Genomic DNA, 22,947 nt, shown 5'->3' on the forward strand with positions numbered 1-22,947 from the left:
TCTATAGTCCTGGTACTCTGCATCATGGCTAACATCTCTAGTGTGCTATTAATATCAATGAAGAGACTATTCATTTTCCACAAAGAAAAACCTTCCTATTACAGCACACACATTCTGGTGAGGACCCTTGCTTGGGAGACAATAAAGACAAGAGTTTCTTGCTGCTTTTACAGTTCTGTGTTGCACATTGTTTGAAAGCTTTCGGCAAACAATGGAAGCATTATCTTCAGGATAGTTACAAAACAGGATTTGTTAGTACAAAGAATAAAGCTGAACTCCTTTCCCCCGCCCCTCTCCCCAAAAGAACCTGTCTATTGCAATACAGTAGTTAGCTCTACGTTCAAAGGTATACTCCAGAAGCACCTGTATTCTTGATCTAATTCACTGCAATAAACGACCTCAGCTGACCAGGACTGCTTTAAGGAGGACTGGACAATAAATAATACCAAGCCTTTTGTGCATTAATAAAGGGGAAGAGAAACAAAAAGTATCATATTTTAATGAAGTACAAACTTACCCATTAATGAGGAGGAGCAAGGCTTTGTGCTGTATAATAATTCCCAACCAACTGCAGAAAGTTGAGAGTTTGAAAACACGAAAGCACTTTAACTATCCAGGCTTTCTGTGCTTCAATACTGGCTGCAGTGTAAGGAAGCAGGACTGAAGGTATGTGGTCTAAACACAACAAAAGCCACTGCCTTACTCTAGATTAAATATGCAGGAAGAGGCCCCTTTGCATAAACACAAACACTCAGCAAATGAGTAACTGGCTCAAATCAGACGCCTGCTGTGCATTCTACCTGTCCTGATCTCTGACAAGCTACACAGACTGTTTAAGAAGATAGTAGCTAAAAAAGCACACAGCTAAATTCTGTGCTCACATAATAGTAAATAATAGCAATAATCAATATGAATCATATTAATTTCTAATCTAGGAACTGTTCTGGCAAAATAAAATTAAATAAAAAATCATTTGTCAGCCCCACATTGGCTTTATCACATACCCCACACCTCACCAAAACAGAAACAGACCAAAACACCACCTGAAAATTCATTTTCACTCCAAATAAAAATTTATTAGAATTCCAGTCCATTCTTTTCCTAAAAGGGGGCTTAAAATTAATAGGGAACAGTCACTGTTGAGTTATAACATAAAATCTGAATTTCGACAATCTGTGCTGTCCCTCTATTTTCTGTTTTGTACATAAACGACATCTCACATACAAAGTATAGTTTTAATTATTACAAGTTTAATACACTCCCGTTTATGTTATGTGGGGGAAAGGAAGAAATTTCTGAAGATTTTTTTTTAAATGTCAGTTCTAAAATAATCCTCAAAGTATCTCAAAAATATATTTACTTCCAAAACCAACTAAAATGACTAAAGACCATGTTTCCCACCAAACACCCCTAAACATTTATTATTGCAATTAAATATACATCATGTAATGCCACAATTTATTCTTGTTTCCAGAAAAAATAAATACGTTCTAGTCGCACTCCCCCTTGTACCCCAAGAACAGAATCAGAAAGCAAAAAGTTTAAGCAATTGGAATTCACTAGTGTCCCTTTTTAGCTTAAGGAGTCAAATCACATTGACCCTTTTATTGTAAGTCCTAGCTACATGTTGGTTTTAGTAATTTAATTATTTTTAATAACTTGCAGTATTAAACGATTGCTATTGAAACATAAATAAGATTATACTCCCCTGCCTTCTTTTCTAATGCTGCAGACTACAGTATGATATGTACTGTACATGACTGCCCTACGTTCCGTACCTAAATTTCATTCTGAAACATCACTTACACAAAAGAGGATTTGGGCTTAAAAAGAGGCACCATATATTCACTTGGATTCCAAAGCATGCAGCACGGCTGATTTGGTAGGATACTGGATTCCACTAACGATACTAGCGAAGAACAAGAACTTTTCATTTGACTAACCTATTTTATTACCCTTCCTTGCACTCCTGTAGCATAAGGGGAGGAGAGAAGAGACCATTTTTACTTTCCCTTACATATATTCACGATCAGACCAAAAAGAAATATAAAATTGCTATCATGAGCCAGTAAAGTCTAACAGGATAAAAAATCCGCCATGAGGGGATCCCACAAGAAATTTTAGAACCCCTATATTGTTCACTATTTTTGCATTGAAATGACCTTCCAAATAAGGTGTTAGATAATACGGTTCACATAGACGATAGTGATCTAACCTTGATGCAAATAAACCATAGAACAAAATTTAATCAGTATATCACTGTGTAAAAGCCTTTGTCCATCCCAATGGAGCTTCTAATGACTGTTTTGGCACTTCTGGCTGGTAGTTATGCCTCCCTGCTCATATATATCTCATACTGGTTGAGCAGGCTAATGGAACTGCTGTTAGTGGAATCCAATATTAATGCTCTGTATCGTGCAAAACTAGATGCAACTGAATATATTATATAATTATAGGTAGTATCTAATTCCATCAGTATTAGATACTAGACTCTAAATTAATATTTTAATAAGGAAAGTGAAATAAATACCACATTTCAGGTAAGGTGTCTATGCATTCTGGATCTGCCAGTCTTCCTGATGTAAGACTGCTCTATACTGAAGCAAACAGAAAAGACATAGGACTCTGACAAAAATCTGTAGGCAAGCTTTACATGCTGAGTGACACATACTGATGCATAGAGTCAAAGATGTCATCTTCATGCAAGCTCCACTAACTTGAGAGAAAATGAAGCAAAAAAAAAAAAAAAAGTGTGGGGGGGTGGAGGGAATGGAGTAAGACCTCCAGAAAATAAACAGGGTGTACAGTTTCAAAGGCTACAGACACAGACATTTCATTGTTCAAGCCAATTATCAGCGGAAAATAATAACAACAGATGGATTCAGAGTCACTGACTTTTCATATGCACTTCATCTCTGCACAACAGATGATGAAATGCGAGAGCTATCTCAAAAAGGCAAAACATCTTTCAGTAAAAGAACTCTATACTCCAGATGGGGACCTTCTAAGGCAGCTGATTATCTTCTAATAATGTTGTAAGATAGACTTACTAAAACATTTCAAGAACTGATCAGATAGGATGAGTACAACGGCATCATTATTAGAAGTAGTCTCTTCAGACTTGTGACTAAAAACAGTCAAATTTCAATAACGTTAGAACTGTATGTTTCTTGTTTTCACATCAATTACTCTTGGTTCCAATTAAACGGCCCAATCCCATAGTTTCCAGGCTGGGAAGGAATTCAATGAGACTTCTGCCTGAGCAGAATAATGCAGGATTGGGCCCACCACTTGGGAATCTGTGTACAGCAAAAAAATAAAAAAAAACACCTCTCCCCTAAACAGGTACTACTCACGTGAATAAGGTGGACTTCTACCAGTGTACTCCTCACCCACAGAAAAGAAGAGCTAAAGTATATTCACAATTATTTTGATAGTTTCCAATGTAATTGTTAAACACATAGGGACCTGATTCTTTGCCTATGTACCTACAGTGAAGTAAATCAGGAATAAACCCAACCAAGTCAATGGAATTACACTGGCATATAACTGGTGTGATAGAAGTATCAGGCCTGTAGATTGTAAATCTTACTTAAGAAACCTCTTAAAATAAGTCATCCTTTATGGGAAATAAAGCATAATTTGCTTTCAAAGGGAAATAACAAATATATGTAAATTTTGGTGGTTCCGGTGATAAGCAGTTCCAACAAATGTCACATAAACATCCAGTTAAGAACCACCTACCTATCATAACCATCTCCCACTCAACCTGAATACCACAAAGTATGTGTTTTTGATAACATGAATCAGGTACACCACAATTTTAAAACCTAAAATAAGTAATGGAAACATTAGCTCATTAATCTTTAAGACAACATTTCTTTATTGCAAGCACACTACATAACTAGCAGTTTTTAAAAAAAAATTAGTTTGCCATTTTTGCAGTTCATTCTCCAAAACACACAAGGAAAATTAGAAAGTGACACTTCTTAAAATCAATATTCCAAAGGGCGCTGGGTATGGAACACACACACACAACCTGCCCCTATTGCTAACTTATTTCAGAAGTCAAAAACTATTTTTAAGGACAATTCTGTTGACTCAACAAATTTAAAATCATGTAAAAGGGGGGAATGGAAGTGAAAAAGCACAGTATTTCCCATCTTTGCAATGCACTTTGTCAAAAGTAAATTCAGAGGGGAACACACAAGCACAGAGAAAATTTTGCCCAAGGCAAAATTCTGCAACTGCAAATACAGTTCTAACTGCTTTAAGAAGCAAACAAGTACACAAAAGATGTGTAATACAACCATCTGGCTCTGCTCATGCTATATCAATAATCTCCAAAGTTTATCCCCACCTCCTTAACCAGCCCACACTGATGCCACAAAACCAAATGGCATCACTTATGCTTCCTGCCCATCACATTTTAAAATGGTATTTAATATGCCTACAGTACATTTTTGCATTTAATCAATTTCTTAAAGGAAAAAAATATTTTAGCTTCTCGCGTTATTAGTTCTGCTTTTTCTACTTATTGGGAGCTACAAAACCACTAAGAAAGTCCTTGTGGTAAAGGCACTCTCATATCAACACACTGCGTCAGGTATCTGGATAATGTACTGGTCAAAATTTCAATCTCATCTCTTCTCTAGTTTTGTGTCACAGAGTGAAAATAGAGAGGGTGAAGAATTTTGTGCCCAACAAAATCACCTGCTCAAGAAATATAAGTATGTCGTACTTGATATTGGATTCTGGATTTTGTCTCCAAATGGGATGTGAGAGAAGAAAATGTGAGGAAAAGAAACGAAATATTATTCACATTTTTCCATCTAGGATTTCAAATATTTGCACCAACTATTTTAAACTGCCCACAGTCAAGGAATCAGCTTGCTGTAAGCCATTTCAGACATTAATATTTACCTGTAGAGGTCTGAGGTGAGAAGATTGGAACATCACAATTCAAGTTTTTCCCTTCCTGATGGGCGGGCATAGGCACATGTTACATTACTTACTCGATAGGATGGATCCCAGAAGGCAGTACTGGAGCATGTGCATAGCACTGGATGAAAAATATCCTCTCGTGACAGTAAAGGTAAAAAATGGGTTAAAAAAATGCATAGCACCACAAGCTCATAAAGGAGGATTCCTCTCTGCCTGTACTCTCCCCATGTTATGCTTATTATCCTGTCCCAGACATCTAATACAGGCCACCAACATGCTGGGCTTTTTCACCGATGACATTCATATCATGTATTATGAAGCCGCCTCTTACACAACTTGCCACAACATAGGAAAAGGTTGTGTTCTCTCAAACATGGCCCCCTCACAACACACAGTTGCTCACACACTCATTTGCCAGTCTCCTCTGTCCATCCTCACAAATCACTCCTCTTTCTGCGCATACCACAACATGTCCAGTTAAAACCCACTTCAGTAAAAGAATTGTTTGAGCATGGCTGGTGTGGTTTCAACTATATATTGAATATCTCCTGAATCTACTGGGAAGAGTGATAAAAGATGCAAATGTTTGATAGCTGGAACAAGTGCTTTGGTGCCCGAACAAGTCCTATCATGAACACAAGCAAGAGCTATCTCTCCTAAACCCAACTCCCGAGAGGCGTCTAGCACCCCCAGCTCCCACTGAGGAGCATGGGAGTTGAAGGCATTCGGCAATTTACAAGAGGAATTCAGTGTCACTCAGGCCCATTAAGAAAGGACGTGGATAGAGCTAGAAACAGTACACAACGCATTTCGTGCACAACGTGGTTGCTGCACAGCATCATTTATGCTGCCTAAGCAGGCCCCTCTTATCCGAAGGTAGGTTTTGAGCCCTACATGTTTAACTGAAAGAACAGTTTGCTTTTGTTTGGGGTTTATTGTGTTCTTTAGGGAAAAATCACCAGTGTAACCATAATGATTCATACTGTGAAAGCTTGACATAAAAATGGTACCAAAAACAATACTTCAAAGGTATTTACAGAGCATCAGTCACCGCAGTATTGAGGTGCTGACTCAAAGCTCTTATTTTTAATTGACTACCTTTCTATAATGACAAACCCAAGTCAAAATTCTGTTCAATGTTAAAAATGCTGCTCTAAACCAAATAAAATGTGCTTTCTGAAGGAAAAAACCACCACCATCACCACGAATACACCCCTTCTCTGCTTCCTGACAGTCCTGACTCAGGCAAAATGCTGTATGGAGCATACGTAACAGAGGCAACATTTGACCCTCTAGCAATAGACTTCCTATTCATGGTTTTCGATTTTCAGAGTGAGACTACTGACTGAAACAAGCTTAGCATAGCTCTCAAACACTCAGCCAGAGGGAGGCTCCCTCTTGGTTAATCTAGTAGAGCTGATGCCCATAGACCACAAGAAGTCTCTGGTTTGAGTAACAAGTGTGGTTATCTGCAGGACACACACGGCGAATCCAGCCACCGGATGGGGGACTGCACTAATTGCTTAAGTCTGCTCTAGTGTCTGGCCATCAGTTGGCAGGCACAAACACATGGCTGCCTACCAGGCATAGGTTAGCACAGCTGGAGCCAGATGACTAACTATTAAAGATACTCTTCCAGTGTCAGCATCTGGCTCCTCGGCACGCTCCACGTACAGTTGAGCTGGTTGTTTCAGAGACGTCTCTCTAGCTCTGTCTTGCGAAGTGGTTAGGCTGCTGTGGAGCTGCATGGACTATTTCGTCCTCCTTTAAAAGGTGAAATGAAAAGCTTTTCACCTGCCAAGAGAGAGGTTTTGGTATCCGATTTCACGTGCAACTGTTGATGACACCACCGACACCTAACACAGAACAAGAAATCCAGCTGCTTAGGTGTAAGAGCAGTCATTGTTCAGTGGAGGGGAAACACAAACCCTAAGCACTCATGACCTTGGTACAGAGGCAAACGGGATTATTTTCTTTGGAAATAAACATATTTATATTGGTTAAGTCTGTACCTATATTCAGGCTATCAATCTGGGATCACGAACACTTCGTTAATTTTTTTAAAATCCTTTTCAGTTTGATTTTAATACAAGATATCTCTGACTTGACTGTACAACTTCTTTGTAATAATTAATAACAGTCTTCCACAAACCTAGGGCAGGGTGAACGGTTCAGTGAACTAACCCACACCTGGTCTATGTAAAAATGGGCTCATATTTTCCAAACAGAAATAAACCCCCTTTATATGAACCAGGTTTGGATCCAACTGCTAAACCATTCCCACATTCTACACAGGCTTTTACTATGATTAAGGAAAGAGGTGGTGCTTAATGGGTGCACATGGATGTCTGCAGACACAACAGCTCCTTCCTGAGGGCCAGTCACGTATCAGGAACAATTCTGAAACAAAATTAAACTCTGTGGGGCAATTCTACCTTAAATGATACTTGCTGCAAATGCAGATAACCGCCATTTTACGTACAGCAGTATAGCAGAGAACAATTTGGCTTGGTCTCTTTTCCCAAGAAAAACTAAGTCTGTAATGCAAAATGACTGAGAACTACAAGCTGCCCATGCCAAAATACAATATTAATATATGTAAAGATTAATTTAGAGGAATACAAAGTCTAACTAAAACATCGTAATACCTTTAAATAATGCTTTAAGTTCCATTCCTGCGCATTTTTCGAAACCACCGAAACATAATGAAGTTTTACTTTCAACATAGCATTTATAACTCATGTCAGGCTCTTAAAGTAACTTGGACCACACGCTAGGAAAATGTACTTGCTTGTACATTTGCACAGCTTACAAATTGAAGAGCATATATTGCCTTCCATCCACTGACAGAACTCCCACTGGCACAGACAAAGGTTCTATGCATGGATCAAAGACAATATATGTACCTAAGAATATTAATTTTTTTTAAATAAATTGGCAAAAGAGTAGAATCCAACGGCTAGTTTATTTTTGTTGCCTTCACGGCACTTTTTCTACCTTCTCCCACTTATTTCACAAGTGCTCCACTAGAAATCTTTGTGGCAAGGATTATGTCATACTGTCACAAGATCAGGTGTGAAGTATAGGTATGAATAAATATATATCCACAACCACATTTAATTTTCAGTGGTTGGGCATCAAGGGACAAAGACATTTTTATGCAGAAGTATTAACCAAGAGTTTAATTTTAAATGGTCTGGATTTAAAAAAAGCAATCACTACATACACTATGGGCCTAAAACAAACAAAAACCTCTCTCCCTCCCCTACTTTTGGAAAAAGCAATTTAGAGTTTTAAAAATTACAGCTCTTTATATTAAAAATACAGAGTGCTTGATTATTTCTTCTTTTAAGTCACTGATACCATGCAGGATAATCGTACTTTATGCATTGGTAATAACTCTTCACTGAAAATAAATATATATTTTACAGTAATCAGGAAGGAACTATTTTTGTACCTTTTCACTGGTAGCCATTTACTTTGGCACTGAATTGCAGCATGTAGGAAAGAATACAGTATATGTGCTAACACAAGAAAAACTAGACTCTAGGATGAATATACAGAGAAAGACAAATTTAAAGCAGCCTTCTTGTGTTCTGACATAAGAATATAAAAATGACAAGAGCATGAAAAGATTAGTTTACATGCTTTTCAATCACAGCTGCTGCTCAGAAACCACGATACCTTTAAAATGACATTCTAAGGAAACAGATACAGTGTGGCTGCAGCAATGGCTAGATATAGCTAACATGAAATTAAAAGGGCACTTTTTAGTTACATACTTCATACAGCCCTGGGCTGCGGCACAATTATGACAAGATTTTTAGCATGATTAATTTAGAAATAATCTACTGATAAATAAGAGTGCACTGCAAAGGATTTTGCAGAGCAAATTTTTATCACCAGTCTTAGATGTCAAAACACAATTTTAGGGACAGTGAAAGAGCAAGCTACATCTTCTTAGTTAATATTTAATAGGGTGCTAAAGATTCCTTATACAGGACCTCTGAACCATCACTGACAGCCCCACAGTTTGTCCCTATCTCTGCAAAGGATGCAGGCCCTCTCTGTATAAACCAAAATAACATTAAATTTAATCAAATCATTCAATTAATAAATCACTTGAGTGGTCACTGGAGCCCAAGTCCTATGTAATTTCATAATTTTAAAAATATTTGCACTCTGCAACCACTGAGATTGGCGGCAAGGTTCCATAATACACACTTAACACTTGAGTTGGAGAACAAATTTATTTAATAAATGCAGAGGTAAGTGCAGTAATGCCACACCACTCAAACTGCCAAATCACTTAGAGCATCTTGGGAGAAAAAGCAAATATACTTTTTCAGGATTTAAAGGTACATCATTGCTATAGCTGGATTCTCAGGAAACCCACCTGATTTTCTGCATTTGCTTTGTCACAAATTGTCAGTTGACCTAGCTTTTCTGAAGGGCAACTGAAATAGGGGCTGGGGAATCAAGATCACCAAGTCAAAGACACATATCCTTTGCCTTTTTGCAGTGCACTCAACTGATCATCTTCCATTCTCTCCTTTGATCTGTGCCCCATTTCACTACCCTTTCCCATTCTCCTCCCTGCCTCACTGTTCTTCCCTTTTTGAGACTCTCCAACTCTTCTTTCAATAAACCCCATTGCTCTCCTAACACCAAGCCCGCTCCGTTGGTCCAGTCCTCATGTCTGCACCTCTCTTCCCATCACACACTGCTCCCTCATCCCATTTCCCCCCAAGCCCACTCTTTGGGCATCGTGTTGGGGATGGCGGTGGCAAAGATAGCCATTGTAAATAGAGCAGGAGAGGGAAAAGGAGAACAACAGAAGAGAGGCATTTCATCAGGCCAAGGGGAGCTCAACAATTTCCAGTGACAGCAATGGAAGTTCCTTAGCTCCATGAAAAAAAAAAGTCATGGGCAAACTGGTTTGCATCCGTATTTCCTGATATAGGATTCAGCCTTCTAATGAAAGTAAAATGGTTACATCTGCAGGCCCCTGCATGTAATAAAGTCATGCTAGCACCACGAGTGAGAGAGAAGTTGGTTATTTATTAACCGAATAGTGACCTTAAACGAAGAGATAAGACAAACCAATAGATTCCCTCACCCAACCTTTGGGCCTGAGTTGTGTGCACTAATATAGAGTTCACATTCATTTGTGTATAATGCAGCTTTAAGATTCTTGATGACTTTTTGGTACTAAAGTTGATCCATATTTCATTCACACACACCTCCCCCAACGTTTTTGCCCTGTCCTGGAATCAGGATAGTTCTTGGTGATCATTCTAATTGCTTCCAATGCAAAGAAATACAGGGAAGTTTTAATAATAATATTCTTCCTCAAGCCAATGGATGTACCTCTACATTCACCACCCTGACAAATAGTACAGCTCCTGAAAGTCTGTTTATATTAGTTTTATGGACCTATTCTACTGCTTAAATCAGGTCTCATTAAAATTGCCATCTACATGAGTATGCCCACTGGGGAATCTACATGCCAGAGCTACTCCAGTTCCATGGGCAGTGCTCAAAGGGGACTGCATATTGCAAAACAACTGGAGGGGGAGGAGGAGGAGAAACAGGAAGACTTCAGGATAGCAAACAAGTTACTCCTCATTCTCCTGTGAATTCAACCAGTACAGCTTTTACTCATGTAGAGCAAAAGCATTCATGAAAAAATATGCTATGTCAAGACATCAGAAGGAAAAGTAGGTGTTCCTCACAAGGCCAAATCTGGCTTCAAACTCGCATTTTATCATTGGAATGACAAGCTAATATGCAAACACTGCACCCGACCACCGACACTAAGCACACGATCTGCACACTGGCCCTTCAGTTTAATTTTTAATAGTAAAAGTACATAAAACTTAGTATAAATTTATTAATGTTCAAATGAATACAATTAAAAGCCATCATTTCATCTTTGTTTTCTTCTGCGTTAATGACCTGGAAAATCTCTTTGTCATTTGTATTAGCAAGGATTATTGCTAATATATTCAAAAACAGTTGTTTTGGCAAAGAAGCAAAAATCTTTGATGATGAAATTTAAAGTAAGGGGACTAATGAATAATATATCTTCTGATTTTTGTTCCGCTGTGACACATATAATGATATATAAAATGGTCATTTATTATCACCACATCTCCTAGGAAGCAGACATGTCAAATTGGTGTGTGTGTGTGTGTGTGTGTGTGTGTGTGTGTGTGTGTGTGAGAGAGTGAGTGTGAGAGAGAGAGATAGAGACTTATGGGAATTGTTTATTATACAGAATGTCCTCCAAATATATAGTCCTAAAATCCCAATTTACAAAGACATTTTTAAAGCTAAATTCTTCAAAAATGGCTGTCCTCCTGCTGGCTAAAATGAAAACGTTGACCTTAAAATATCTAGGGGAGTGGAGAGGTTTTCTGTTGTGTTTTACAAGTTTCCAACCCTGACAAATTAACTTTTGACTGCATCTAAATCTAGCAATGCTTCTTACTGACAAAAGCATCTTTACACCAAGTTCACTCAAGGAAAGTATTTACTATAAAAGTCATTAACTTTTATATAATATCTGTGATCTTTGGGTGGGGAAGGGAAACTCCACATAAATGAAGCCTATGTACAACAAATATCAGTTGGATTCTAACACTTACCCAGACAAATGTAGTAATGTTTTTTTCTGGTGGTAGCAAGCTATATTTCTTTCATTTTTCAAAAATCAACCAAAACCACCAAAATACTCTCTTCAATGTTGGCCTACTTTCTTCAAATAATAAGAACCTCTTTTATGGTCTAAACTTTAATATGCAACAGAAGAATCTGGCAAACATTAGCCAAATAAGCCCTAGCCAGCGTACACAAAGTAACGCATTAGTCAGCTACTTTTAAGCAAAATGGAAAAATTGATATTCGTCCTCCAACCTCCAAAAGCCCTATATTATTGTACACATTTTAGGGCGTGTCTATGTAGAAGAGGGGATGTGCCTCTCTTCAGATCCTGGTTCCCACTTCCCTGCTTTGCCCAAATCTCTAGTTTTGAGTGTCAAATTTGCTCTAAGTTTGTAAACTGATCTCCCCCAACTCCCAACTCCCTCAGTCTGCAGATTGTCCCCCTGCCAAAACTTAGATATGGTAAAGATAGAGATGGTAAAAATAAGCCATTGCAACTAGATTTCTTTTCACCAGAACTACATACATAATTACCCTAGATCACGCCTTTTTCCTCCGGCCAAACAAAGGACCACAACACACCAAAGGCAAGTGACACCATCCTGAGGCTTGAAGAACTGATTAGTTCAGATGCAACCCTACTTGGAGCAGCGTCAGTGCAGTGCCTATATGAAGAATCCTGAATCTAAAACTAACTCCAGGACATACATACATACATAAATATAAAATAATAATGGTGAGATGATCTGGAGAGAATGCGCGAATCAGAGAGCAGGAGTCAGCATGGACAAAGTCATGTACTAAATGGGAGTGAAGACAAAGAACTTAAATTACAAAACCCAAACATTAGAAAATTGATCTGGTGTTAGCAAATTTGCATATTTTGCATAAGGATGAGGAAAATTCTTAATCATCTACCTCAAAGAATGGATTCCAAAAGTCCTAGAGCTAAACTCGATGAATGATTTGATTAGTGGAAAGACTGTGTGTAATGACATTGAGAAACAACTAATGCCACAACGGGGAAACAATCATTCATAAATTCAATTTTTACACCTTGGAGACCACAGGAACAAGAGATAAGGAGAGCTGACTCTTTATAAGTCAGCATGTTTTCTAATCCTGATGTAGGTCCCACCACTCAGGTAAAAAAAAAAAAAGACAGCCTTCATCCCACCAATATAAGATTCCCAAGGGGAGAATAGCGAAGTCTCTCTCCCGTACCCATCACCAAACCAAAGGTACATCTCTTTTCTGGGATGTGAGGCAGCAGAAAGGTTAAGGTAAAATCAGTAAGAAGAAAAAGCTTGAAATGACACTCTGCAGCTAGCAAAGGTGCTTTGTAACATCTATATTGGTCCGATATAGTCTTTGCTTTCTAACTTTGACTGGACCACTGTTATCACATCAAAGTGTTATTTTATTTACAACTGTTGTACATGTGAAGAGATCCAGTTAGGCCACTTTCTGCCACATAATTGCATTCATCCACAAAACTTGACTGGAAATATCTGCATATTGTGCCCACACTGGACTTTGGGCCTTCCATCTTAGATGCCATGGAAATGAAATAAAGTCCCAAGATGCACTGCTAGGAGAATAGATGTCTGACCCACTAGTACAGGATGCTCCAAAACCATTTTTTAACTGATGGTTTTATCCCATCACCACTTCTCCATTGTGGCGGGTGCAGAAGTAGGAACGGGAAGCTGTTTGAACAATTGGGCTCCACTCTGCTCTGGACTGTCCGCTTCCTGGTCCCTCTGCTGCTACCCACTCCTGCTTCCCCAGCTGTACTACCCGGCATTCCCACCCGGCTTGGCTCCTGGCATTTGACTGAGAGTTCACAAAGTCCAGTTATTCTCCTGCCTCTGACCCGTGAATAGCCTGATCCAGCCTGACTCTGGTTCCCAACTTGTGGTTCTGTTCTCTAGTTTGTCTCCTGCTTCTGACCTCCCCAATATCTGACCAGTCCAACTCTTGACTCCTGTCTTGTGACTGCAGACTCTGGCTCCAACTACTAGGTCTGTCCGCCCATGATCTGGCCGTGACACCGTTTCCTGCCCCTTATCCAGGAGATGGAAGCAGGGAGAAAGGGGGAGAGAGAGAGGGGGGAAAAAAAATCACTCAACCATGAGGCTTCCTTGCCCCCTTCCCAGATCAGGAGAGGAAAAGCCCTGGTCTATACTAGGAGGGTGGATTGATATAAGTTATTTAACTTCAGCTACGTGAATAACATAGCTGAAGTAGGCATACTTAGATCGACTTATCATGGTGTATTCACCACAATGCGTCGACTGCTGCAGCTCCCGTCGACTCTGCCTGCACCTCTCGCGGTGCTGGAGTACAGGAGTCGACAGGAGAGTGCTCGGGGGTCAATTTATCGCATCTAGATAGACATAATAAATCAACTCCCACTGGATCGATACACTACAAGCCACGTCGGTGGGCAGCGAGACATACCCAAGGAAAACAGTTTATTTTCTTCCTTCCAGTTTGGCCCTTCTGCCACTCAAGCCGTTCTAGCTTCTTTCTGCCTCTCGCTGTGCCTCCACTTAGTACAGGACAGTGATGGGTCAGAGACGGTAGCTCCGAGGGATGCATAAGGAGTGCCACTGACCAAGGAATTGCTGATAAGTTTCATACTCCACACTTGTGCAGTGGAGAGAGGATACCTATAATTTGAGGCATGCACTAAGAGAACTTTATATGATGGGTATGGGTATGGGTATGGGTGTGTGTGAGAGAGAGAGAGAGAGAGACACACACACAGTCAGTCAGTCAGGCGGACAATAAAATTGAGAGCTGCTAAGAAACCAAGCCCACCCCCTCGCTTCCCCCCCCCCACACACACAATTCCAAGTCAGCCCAAGAGATGTTCTTGTGATACAGAATAACAGAAATAAGAATAAGGAATAACGAGAACTAGAAATAAGAATAAGGAGAACAGCATCTGCTCCGTGGTACAAAAAACACATTTCCTTTTAAGAACTGTGTGAGCTCAACACACTCTAGCATGGACTTCTATTAGCTCAAAGTAAGTAAGTAGGAAAAAGTGACCCATGCAGAGCCCAATCAGAATCAGTACTATCCATTCCCGCAATTTAAAAATGTTTACCATCCTGAGTTTTGGAACACTAGCAAAGATTCTAAAGTATCCCCCCAGTCTCTGCTAAAGAGCAGTAAGCTTTCCACCGTACGCCTCACAAACCTCTGTTCTCCATAAACCTGCTCAGTGTTTACCTGTTTGGATACGATCCAAATATTCTGTACAGCTCTCTTTTACATTTTGTTCTCTCTCTCCAAAGCTCTGGCAACTGAAATCTATTATGATGTCAAAAGGTAGCTGACAACATAAAATGTATCCCGCTGAGTTGATGCTGCACACTGCTAAATTTACAACAACATAAGTATCATAAAAATTATAAGAACTGCAAATTAACCACTGATTTTTTTTTTAGTTCACTGACATACATAATAGTAAAGATCTGGATAACTTCCAAACATCTTTACAACTATTTAATTTGTCAAAATCTATCAAGTGTATTTCAACCACAAACCTGTCCTGTACAGCACATTATCTTTCATATACTTATATTAGCCTCAAAGGCAACAAAAATAAAAGGTTGTATAATTACTGTACATCGACACTTTTCCATAGTAGTATATTCATTTTCCACATTGCCTCTCCATTATTTTTTGTTGAAACTGACAAAGCCAGCAATGTTTTAAGACTATTTTTATATTTTGTTTTTATTTTCCATTCTTCACAGTATTGCTTTGAAAGTTCAGGAGGGAACATTTCTTTGTTGGCCGATTTGACCATATTTCTACCCTTACAGCGGTGCATGTTTCTCATGAAGCTCCTATCAGCAAACTTCTTGTTTACTTTACTGTTTGTGCACCACAGGACCAGACTCTGCGACTATAGCTACTTCACAGTTGCTGCAAAGCAGCAGGTAGAGGTTTTTTGGGCATGCCACGAAAATGGGGCTATTGCTTTGTTTAGAGGCATCTTATTTATTTTATTTCTCCCAGTAGTTGTTTTTAAAGAGATATTTACAATTTAGAGTACATTTCTTTTATTTGCCTTTGTAGCATTAACCAAACTTCAAGCCTCAGTGTACTTGGCAGTGACTCTTAACTTTGAACATTGCGCATATTAATTACTGTAGACATTACAGGGTCTTATTCATAAATGATTCATTTTAATTATTTCATTGATAACTTAATTGCATTAGGAAGAGACTAAAGTTGCTCCAGTCATTCATTTTTATTGCATTTTTAAGTGTTTATGCTTTATGAGTATGTGGATGACTCATATTAATTAGCATCAATACAAGCACCTTAATGGTCATTCCTACAAGGAAACAACAAATCAAATAAGTTCTTTGGTACAGGGAGTGTCTTTTTATTACTTTTTTTTTTTTTTTTTTTTACACTGTGTGCCAAGAACAGTAGGACTCAGATCATGATTGGTGCCCCCTGATGCTACTGAAATACGGATAAAAATGATAATAGTTTGAAAGGGAAGTAAATTTTAATAGAAAAAACAAATCAAAGCAAAATGGAATTCAACTCTAGCCAAAGAAGCCATGCACAACGTTGCCCTAGGATATTACTTCTACCATATTTGCTACAGCAAAGCAGCCAGAAACTGCAAACTTTACTAGATAACTGGCATGAGAAATGAACAAGATTCAAGTTACACATGGGGTGGGGTGGAGGGAGAGCGAGCAACCAAGCATAGTGGCAGAAAATGAGCTCGAGTGTGCCCATTGTATCACATGAGAGCAGAGTATTAGCACTTTTTGTAGCCAAGGACCAGATCTTCAGCCTCATTCCAACAATGCAAAGCATAAGAATGGCCACACTGGCTCAGACCAAAGTTCCATCTAGCCCAGTATCCTGTCTTCCGACAGTGGACAATGCCAGGTGCCCCAGAGGGAATGAACAGAACAGGTAATCATCAAGTGACCCATCCCTTCTCACCCATTCCCAGCTTCTGGCAAACAGAGGCTAGAGACACCATTGCTGCCCATCCTGGCTAATAGCCATTGATGGACCTATCCTCCGAAGCAGACTTAAACCTGGCCAGCTGCAGATTCCATCAACATGCAGGACTCCCCAGTTGTTGCTCCTAGTGTCAGAGACAGGGCCAGGTTGCTGCCACATACAGCCAGTTCCCAGCTGCTGAAACAGATGCTAGGGGCTACTGGCAGCTAATGCCAGAGAGAGCAGCACTTAGGCTGCTCCGTCTCACACCAACGATTGGGGTCACAAAGGTGGCTTAGTGCTACCTTTGCTGCCCAGCCCCTATATTCGCACTGAGTTCCATTCAGATGTGTTTGAAGATAAAATGTCTGCATATGCACGAAAGGGATTGCATGAGACAAATGTATAGGTGCACCATCAAGGCTGATAGGCTCCAAAAGCAGTCACCTCCTCCTTTTTGTTTTAAAAATAGCCTTCCAATAGGTAGGGAAGGACGGATGGGGACTCCAACCCACTCTTTCTACAGTGGTTGCATTTTCAAAGCCTTCTTCTGTTTTGAAAGACCCTACTAGTTTGAGAGAGAGAGAGTCACTGTACATAAAATGGTGAATGTGGCCCAGAACCACTAATACCTCCCAAAACAGTGGAAACAAATGCAACCAGTGTACCTTCCCCCAAAAAGCTTTAATAGCATTAAACTCCGAGTCCCTAGACAAGACAGGGAAGGAGATGGGAATGAGGGTATTCTAAGTTGGAGAAACATATCAATACTGTGGGCAGTCCACCAGCAGAAAACAAAACAAAACCTCAAGATGCCATATTTGTTGGGATCATAGATGCAGACATGGCCACTGCACTATCCATATCTTCTTCCTGCCAGTTCACAAAGCTGCAGCTGCCACGGAGACATGAGTAGTAGGAGACATGTCACATACATGTGCCTGTCCACAAATCTCATCCCATCAAGGATCCTAGGTTTGGTGTCTTGGCCAGCCACAGCACTTGGATTTTACCATTACTGCAACTGTCTCATTTTGGTCAGCTTATAGGAGGAAAACATCAAAGATGTAGAACATGTTAATTAAGTAATTTCTTTTAGAAGGGGGAAGACCAATCTGGGGCCTGTCTTGACAGGATCACTTTAGAACATCCAGCAATCATCTCTTTCTAAAAGCGTATTAATATACTGGACTGTGCTATACTACACTTATTTCAAGACCAAGCCTCAACCACAGTGGCTACTTATAGAAGTATGGGTTATGACATGATCGGTTAAACTCCATTCCCCCAAATAAGCCATACTGTAAGTCTAGTTATATTATCAAATCAGAGGGGAAAAAGATTAGTTTTCTTATGTTTTAAAAATACTCATAGAATTTTAGCTTGTAAATACACTCAAATCAAAATTCAGGCGATGTGGTGTTAAAGATTAAGTATGTTCCTAACTGTGAAACTCTGTGACAGAGTATGTTTTGTCCTTTAGGGTAAAATTAGATGCATATTTTCCTTGCACTGTATGCAGACATGGTACAGTTATATACAAAAAATTCACTTATCAACATCCTGAAACAACTATGCAAGTGGCTGTGGAGTAATTAAATAGTTCAAAGTCCTTTGAGTAATTCTCACAGTTAACATTACTGGAAAAAAAATCATCTTGGTACAGTACAGGAGAGAAAGACCGCTGAGACTCTGCACCACATATAAAGTAAAGGACCTTACACAAGAAAGGATTTGTTGGGTTTGGGGATGGAGTGGGGGAGAGAAGAGGGTCATCTGAACCCGAGGAATGTTCCACATTTTATTTGATCGAGGGGGCAGAAAAATAGCATGCATGGATTCGGACTTCCCTCAAAACTGGTCCAACCAACCATATTTAACACTTAGCCTCTGTGCTGCCCCTCTCCTAAAGCTCCAGGACTTCACAGCCACAGAAATTGCTTCTTATATTTGGAGATTGGTCCTCCTTTGAGTAGGGGGTTGGACTAGATGACCTCCTGAGATCCCTTCCAACCCTGAGATTCTATGATTTCAAAAAGGAAAGACCCCTTCTCCAGCAGCTGCTGAATGCCACTTTCTGTGGCCTCCTTTCTCTTTTCCAGTAACGCAGTTTACGATGGCCACCACCATTCTGTGCTAGAGGGGGCCCTATATTTTTATGCTGGGAGTCCTTAATAATAACAAGCCACCTAGGAGACAACCTAATTGCCACGCAATATATCCTAACTGACAAAACCCAGTCAGAAGAGAAATATTAATTATATTAACCCAAATCAAGTGATTAAATAGAAAACTGAAGGCTAAATCAATAAATCTGCAGTAAACCCCAGACCTACTGACAACAGCCACTCCACCCTTCTTATTGATCTTTTTTGCTTTGCTTGAATATAATCTCCTGAATCTCGGCTGAATTAACTTAAAGCAATGGCACACCTAGCCAGGATAAACCCTGCTTTAGTTTTAAACATTACTTTATAAAATCCCATGTTCAGCAGTTGCCACAAGTGACATGCTTGATGCATTCATTTGCATGCTATTACCCAGAATGCTCTTTCACCTAAGTTGCTGCTTACTGGTGCTGGTACCTCAATTCAAAGAGCAAACTACACAATTTGGGTGTGATTGTGGACAGTCTAAATTGTCCCTGTCTGGGAAGAGGTAATTTTTATAGGCAGGGCCAGAAGTGCAACCAATCTATCTTATTACTGCCCAGGTTTAAAGAAACCTTAATTTAACTGACATTTTAATCTGGAAACAAGTAAGAAAACTAAACCATGCATCTCCCTTTGATAAATTTATTGATCAAATGTGTTACACCGATGTTCTCTACAGCATCATTATGGTACTGTACATGTTCACCCTGGCCATAAATCTTCAGCAATATTCCACAAGCCTCTGCAGCAGCTTTATTGGAGACGGGGAGTTTAGTAGAACACAATAAACCTTAATGTTATTTATTTTCCATTAAAACAGAAGTCACACTTTATTGTATCCATTCCTAGTGAAGACAAGTTCCTGCCTCCCAGAGGACAAGTTTAATATGCAGACTCTTGTAATAATATTGACAATGGATGAAAATTGTACATTTTATAAAGGGAGAAGACAGGACATTTAATGTTTTACAGTAGTTGCGCTGATATCATAGCTCTCCCCAAACTGTACTTTTATACAAAATTATCACCTTTCCTAGTGAATGACCTAACTTGAAACTATGTAGGGTAGGTACAGCGGGACAGACTGACAGCCATAAACTGTCCATCATCTTCAAGGAAGCTATACTGATTTATATCAGCTGAGAATCTGGCCCAGTATTGTCACTAAAGAGTTTAAATTTGCTTCTTGACACAAGTCAAGCTAGTTATATCAACAAGAAAAAATAAAAAGATTTGAGAAACTAAAAAGTTTTCAAGCTGGGAAGGAAAGGGGTTTAATCTACTACAGTGGTCAGCAACCTTTCAGAAGTGCTGTGCCAAGTTTTCATTTATCCACTCTGATTTAAAATTTCGCATGCCAGTAAAATACATTTTAACGTTTTTAGAAGATCTCTTTCTATAAGTCTACAATATATAACTAAACTGTTGTATGTAAAGTAAATAAGGTTTTAAAAATGTTTAAGAAGCTTCATTTAAAATTAAATTAAAATGTAGAGCCCCCCGAACCGGTGGCCAGGACCCGGGCAGCGTGAGTGCCGCTGAAAATCAGCTCGCGTGCCGCCTTCGGCACATGTGCCATAGGTTGCCTACCCTGATCTACTAGTTAACTCTGTGCAATTGCTGCTAGAAGAAGGAAACAGAACTGGGAACAAGTGAAGGAGAGAAGACCAACCATCAAAAAAAATGAAATATTGCTTATGGATTGATAGTTCAGCCTGCAAAGAATTCAGGAAAGTAGGGTATTATACATAAAGCCATCAACACTTATTAGACACAGGAATTCAGTACAACCACCAGCAGTACTGGCTTTGCAAACTTAACAAAAGTGTCCACCTTTTTCTCATTATCACTGTCCCTTTCTTGCATGTAAATCCACTGATATTGTTCAGAGAAAACTGTTACGACCCTTCTTGCAGCCTCCATTTAAACTTACTGTAGTTAAAGAGAAGGGGTAGGACACGTATAGCCTCATATTTTCCCCCCAATACATTTGTAATATAATGAAGCAACTAAGGAGAATCCAAACTGGGTTTCATATTTGGATCAGTAAGATGATAAAATGGATTAGATATAAATGATACAATATGAACCCCAAACTCTGTGTAGCCGTAAAATAAAAACAAATAGCAATTGCTAGCTAAAGTTGATCTGAAATAACATAGGCAAGACTGGTTACTATTAAGTAACCTGCCACACTGTGTATACAAACTGCCTCTTACTTGATAGCAACTATCCCCCAGGAGAACATTATCAACGTGGTAGCTTGCCCTAATAAATAAAGAACTAATTATTTGTGCTGCTGCCATCATTGTCTCAAACAGATTGCCATTTTATTACACTCCTTAAAATATGAAGCAGGAGACTCCTTTTCCTGAAATACTGGCTAGATAGAGGACGCCCTTTAAATTATTGGTTTTTTGTTTTTGTGCTGTCCCTGATCCTATGCAATGTTGTTGCTTACTTTGGAGGTGGAAACAAAATAAAATGGCAAGCCAGATCTCTCCATTCCAAAGGGAGTGGTTTCCCAAGAAAAGCATAGTTTCGTTCCTTTCCTATTTCCTTTCAGCACCGTAGACAAACAGGCAGCAGACCTGCTACTAAGATCAACTACGGCAGCAGGGACCAGTGCTAATTCAGAAATATCTGTTTCAGCTTCTGGGCAGCAGATGGCCTTCCTTGGAGGCTACCTGAAGTGTTAGAGTGATTGAACATTTCTGACTTCTTAATTCAGTGGGAAAGGAAAGCAAAGGATTCTGGAACAGCACTTTTTAAAAGTTGAAATGAGGTGAGACCCCACTTACTGTACTGAAAAAGAAGGTAAACTTGCAGCCTTATTCTGAGGATCTAAAATGTGATTCCATTTTTTATTACTACAATTACTGTGGAAAGGAACTTGCCCCATAAATAACAGATATCTTAAAAACAAAAATTTGTGAAAATACAACCACACCCCCACCCCTGAAAACCTGTAAAAACAAAGACCGATAGGCAGCCCAATTGTGGAAGATACAATGCCAAAAATAATAATCATAATAATTAACAAATTGTTCACTAATACAATAGATCATTGTGCGCAGAGGTCTATCACAGATGTGATCTAAACTTAAAACTTGGAAAGGTTAGGATATTGGAGCCATGATATATAAAATCTAACCCGAGTTCCAAATATTTGATTTAGCAAAGTAAATATGGTTGTTTCTGTTGGGTGCAACAAGCATTTTTCAGAGTGAGGACATACAGTAAACATCTGCTAATCATACCCACAGAAGAGGAAACTGTATTTAAATCCAAGGTCATGTTAATAGCTTAAAATTAATTAATAAAATTCAACAGTAATATTACCCAAGTTTCCAACAACGTCTGCTTCCTGTCACTCATGGACCTATTCATTAAAGCACCACTTTCTTGATATTACTGCTGAATTGTTACAAAGGTTTTGGGCTACATAATACAGGTCTGACTTAGAAGTAACGTTTTATGTTATGATATACGTCTCTGAGTTACTACTGTAGCATGTGGACACAGTTTGTGAACATATACATACACACAAAAAAATTTTGCAATGTGCGGTACTTCAAAAGGAAATCTTGCATTGCACGCATCTGTGTCGCCTGCAATGGAGTTCTTCTGGTAATCACTCAGTCTGTTGAACTGAAAATTAACATTCACTTGTGAAATCTGACATCCAGGGCCTGGATGTAGTACTTGCATTTTCCTTTCGAAAGAAAAAAAAAATTGTGTTTTCAAGGAACGTTGCTTTCTGAGCCGATTCTGTGGTCTGTCTGGAGCCCTAGGTCAGACAGAAAGGGCGCCGTTACAGAGGAATGGTTTAGTTAAATTAATACCAAATCAGGGGATTATTTTAATATTTTGAAACCATTTTACTTGCTGAGAAACAAATTGAACAAACGTTGCTAAACTCAAACGGATAATGGGCCTCATTTTCCTTCCACTTATGCTGGTGTAAATCAGAGTAGCTTCACCGAAATGCGGTTTTCAATTCCAGAATCTGCCTTCTCCCCTAATACAGCTGTACTACCAATGATTTCGGATTATTTCTCTTGCAAATAAATTTGGCTTGTTGGCTGGAAAACCTGAGTGCACAGATGTCTGTTCATTGAATTTCTACACATCCTTCAAGTGTAAAGTTATTCCCTCTGGTCCATAATGTTAAAACCATGACATGACA

General features: G+C 39.2%; 1 protein-coding gene across 12 annotated transcripts in view; it reads right to left on the minus strand.

The window, feature by feature from the left end:
• Positions 1 to 22,947, minus strand: part of FOXP1 (forkhead box P1) — a 512,173-nt gene that overhangs the window by 305,616 nt on the left and 183,610 nt on the right. The window contains exon 1 of one of the 12 annotated variants that reach the window (XM_050957380.1): positions 518 to 614. The exons of the other annotated variants lie outside the window; for them this stretch is intronic. The gene's annotated coding sequence lies outside the window, so the exon portion shown is untranslated. Of the gene's footprint in view, positions 1 to 517; positions 615 to 22,947 lie in introns of those variants that run through there. 12 annotated transcript variants of the gene reach the window in all.

This window comes from Gopherus flavomarginatus, chromosome 6, assembly GCF_025201925.1.
Source record: "Gopherus flavomarginatus isolate rGopFla2 chromosome 6, rGopFla2.mat.asm, whole genome shotgun sequence".
Classification (NCBI taxonomy): Eukaryota; Metazoa; Chordata; order Testudines; family Testudinidae; genus Gopherus; species Gopherus flavomarginatus.